Source organism: Piliocolobus tephrosceles, chromosome 7 (genome assembly GCF_002776525.5).
Source record: "Piliocolobus tephrosceles isolate RC106 chromosome 7, ASM277652v3, whole genome shotgun sequence".
Lineage (NCBI taxonomy): Eukaryota > Metazoa > Chordata > Mammalia > Primates > Cercopithecidae > Piliocolobus > Piliocolobus tephrosceles.
The window spans coordinates 103820477-103824245 of NC_045440.1; the positions used below are offsets into that span (position 1 = coordinate 103820477).

The 3769-nt window shown below is 45.5% G+C and overlaps 1 long non-coding RNA gene across 1 annotated transcript; it reads right to left on the reverse strand.

The window, feature by feature from the left end:
- Positions 1-585: 585 nt before the first annotated feature.
- On the reverse strand, positions 586-2595 carry LOC111520918. Its single transcript, XR_002724797.1, has 2 exons — positions 2342-2595; positions 586-679 (listed from the first exon to the last, which is right to left on the reverse strand). It is a non-coding gene; the product is annotated as an uncharacterized LOC111520918 (long non-coding RNA).
- Positions 2596-3769: the final 1174 nt, after the last annotated feature.

Here is a 3769-nt window from a genome sequence, read left to right on the forward strand (position 1 = left end):
GAGGCATGGGGTGGAATCAGGCAGGTGGAGTGAGGCTGATAGGTACACAAGGATTTCAAATAAAGGCCAACTTTCCTCTTTTGGAGGTGGTTTTGTTGTTGTTGTTGTTTGTTTTGGAGACAGGGTTTTGCTCTGTGGCCCGGGCTGGAGTGCAGTGGTATGATCACAGCTCACTGTCGCCTCAACCTCCTGGGCTCAAACGACCCTTTGGAGGCTTTTTAATGTGACTTTCTAATGCTAACTAAGGCACTGAGCACTAATTTCAAATGGAAATTTCTACAATTATCCTAAAGGTTCTCATAACAACCCACTAGATCCCTATGAGTCTATCCTGTGTCCTTTGATAGAAATTGACAAGGGGGTCAGAAATTGGGAATCAGAGTCTCCAAGTTCTGTGCTTGCCCCGTGACCTTGGAGAGATGTTTGTCTTTTTAAGAATCTGTTTCCTCATCTGGAAACCAAGGGAAATTTTACGGTTTTCCTCTGAGGGGTATTTTCGCGGGTAGTTGTAGACCATCCTCCAAGTACAAAGCCTCAGATATGCAGAAAAAGAGCTGGCATTTCAGAAAATGTGGAGCTCAAGTGTTTTCAAATCCATTATTATTTCCATCTAGGAACATTTTTTTTTTTTTAAAGGCCAGGTTAGTTCCAATGGATTCAATACTGTGTTCATCCACTCCTGAAAAACAATAATCAAAGTTCTTTATTTGAGTTTCGTTTGAGACATTTCAGCCCATTATCCTTCAGCTGAGCCACTGAACCTACATTCAGAAATGAGAACCAGCTGACTAAATAAATAGTTGCATATGGAAAAGAAGCAGGAAACGCCTTTCCAAAACTAATAATATTAACAAACTTCCAAGAGACACACAATCCATAATTAATGACTATTTGGGGGGTGGGGGGAAAGACATAAACCTTGGAATTTGAAATATGATTCTGAGAACAGCCTGGTGTGTTTTTTCTTGCTCAGAATCTGTCCACCCTTTTTTTGGCCCCTTTCCCTTCTGACAGCCACATTAATTCAAATTCTTTCTCTACATGTCTGTAGGCTGCAAATTTAGATACTGGGATTCAATACTTCTTGCCTGAACTCTCAGAGTCGCCAGTCAGCAAAGGCTTATTAAAAACCTCAGTATGTCATGTGACCAGACAGAACTGATTCTAACTCAGGCCACAGGAAGGATGGCCTTGCTCTCAGAAACCAAATCTCTGGCAAGGCTGCCTTGGGGTTCAGATTCAATGACATTGGACTGTATGCCGGGGCAGACATACAGTCTGGGGCAGACATACAGATTGGGGCAGAGCCAATCAGTGTGCCTAGGCCAAGATTCAGCAGGTCACAGATGCCTGGGGGATGAGCTTGACCCCCCGGAGTCACTCCTTAAGAGAAGCACCCAGCCTACATCCCTGGGTTGTCCCACTTCTAACACAGCCCAAATAATGCTGAAATTCATGTGCTATTTACTAACCTCTGCCAGATCATCATATCACCCTCCCCTCTCTCAAGTGTGATAGAAATGGCTAGTTGACCCCTGAAAAGTCATGATCTCCTTGACTCCTTGATCTGCATAGTATGAACTTGCTGTTGAGAAGTAGGTGACTAACCAGGGACCTCATTTTCCAGCCTCTCAACCCATCCCATGTCCCTCATTCTGGCCAGTGAAATAAGAGCCTGAGAGATGTGTCACTTTCTGGCTGAGGGGGTTAAGTATCCAGTGTGGCTTTCCTCACTCTCTTCCCCAGCTTGTATCACTAAGGGACAGAGGCCTGGAGCCCTGAGTCGCTGGGTGGAGGAAGAGCCCAGGACTGCTGCCTGACCAGGAACGTCTGATTAGAGTTTGTGCGAGTCGGAAATACACTTTTGTGTTCAGCTGTTAATATCGTGGGTTTTTTCTTGCAGCGGTTTGCTGTGTTGACTAAGATAATGCCCATGCAGCATTTCCTAAGCAGCGCATCTCGTAACAGTGGGATTTTCCCCTGCTCCTATCTTTGTGCAGAGAGCACCAGTGCTGCCCACGTGCCCTGTGGCCTTGTTTGAGTCTCTGTATACCTCTCTTTTCACCCTCCCGAATGGAACGTTGCTTTGTGAAGAGGCAGTAGAGTGTGGGCAGAAGTTACAAGCATGGTTTCTGATCAGATTGCTTAGGTTCAAATCCTGACTCCACCACTTACGGACATGTGAGGCCTTGAGCAAATGACTTAACTTCTCTCAGCTTTAAATTCTCTCCCTAACAGAGGGAGAGTACCTTGCAGAGTTGTCATGCAGAATAAACAAAAGAGTGTAAAGTACCTGGCACATAATCAACACGGTAAATATTAGTATTGTTATAGCTCTTACCTACTGAGCCAGCTTCAGCATAATAGATATGCAGATTGACTGCAACCAATCAGCATCGTCACCACTCTTCTCTCCTCCTTTCTTCTGTTCATGTCAGCAACTCCCACTTGTAATGCACAACAATTTTCTTTCACGGGTACTGATGTTTCTTCTAGCTCTGTCCCATGGTCACCACTGACCTTCTATTCTGAGGTGCCACAACAAATTTGAAATGTATAAGTATTTTTTTTTTTCAGAATGAGAAAGTAGGGTGGATCCCAAGGAAGTGGCCCCAAGCATGTGCTGGATGAACGCTTATCTGCTTTGGTAAATATCTGGTCCTGCTCAGGAACAGCTGTCCTGATGGGTCAGCGCTGCCCTCCCTGCCTCCCATCAGGGCTCTGTGTTTCCAGCTCAGATGTTGGGAGCTTTGGTAATGCAGAAAGTCAAGTGAGTAGAAGGATAAGAAGCACCCAGACTAGTATTAGAGAGGGTTTCCCTGAGATTTCAGAGGCAAGAGAAGCTAGGGCATTTGTGGGTTAAGAAGGAAGAAGAGAAAAAGAGAAGGAGGGCTGAGAACTGTATTGCCTGATATCCATTTTCTTTAGGATGGCCAAGGAGTACAAATAAAGGACTTACGTGATTTCTAATCGCTTTTTGGTGGCTAGACTGTCTTTCATGTATCGTGGTCTTACTCTGAGACTGGACTGTGAAGCCACAGCTTCAATAGGGTCATAACACTTTTTGCACAGATTGATATTCATCCATCCTATATACAGATGATAAACCTTATTTGAGAAATTAAATGAACACCGCAGCATTTGTTCAGCTGAATGACAGGATTGAGGGGTTCCATCGGAGGCAACAAGTGTGGCAGAGCAGTGAGAAAAGCTGGCACGATCCCAGAGGAGGCAGCAGCCCCAACCTTGCTTCTAGCTCTCTGAATATTGAACAGGCAAAGGCCAGCACAGACAGCATGAGACAGACATCCCTGATCCCACAGAGTCTCGGGCATTCACCTCCTAACACCATGAGTAAACCAGCGCTACCATCAGAATGTCTTGGCTATTGGCACCAGAACCGTGACTGTCATCCCATTTCAGGTTCTAGTTAGAATGCAGATAAGTTCACAGTTTACAGGCGTTGAAGCCCTAACTGAACCTTTCTCCACTGGGATTCTCATGAATTTGGGCCCAGAAGGACTTTAAAGGTCACATAGCCCTACTCCTTCATTTGAGAGAGGAGGGCACTTGAATTCCTGTGGATTCTCCTCTAACACATGCTTTGCTAACTGAGATGGTAACAGAAGCTGAACTTGGCCAGCAAGACCAAGGGGCTAGCATTTCCCTGGGTGTTAGGAGTGAAAGAGAAACATGCTCACTGGGGCCTGAGGTGCTGAGACTTCACAGCCATGGGCTGGGATGGCCTGGAAAACAGGCTCCCTTCCTC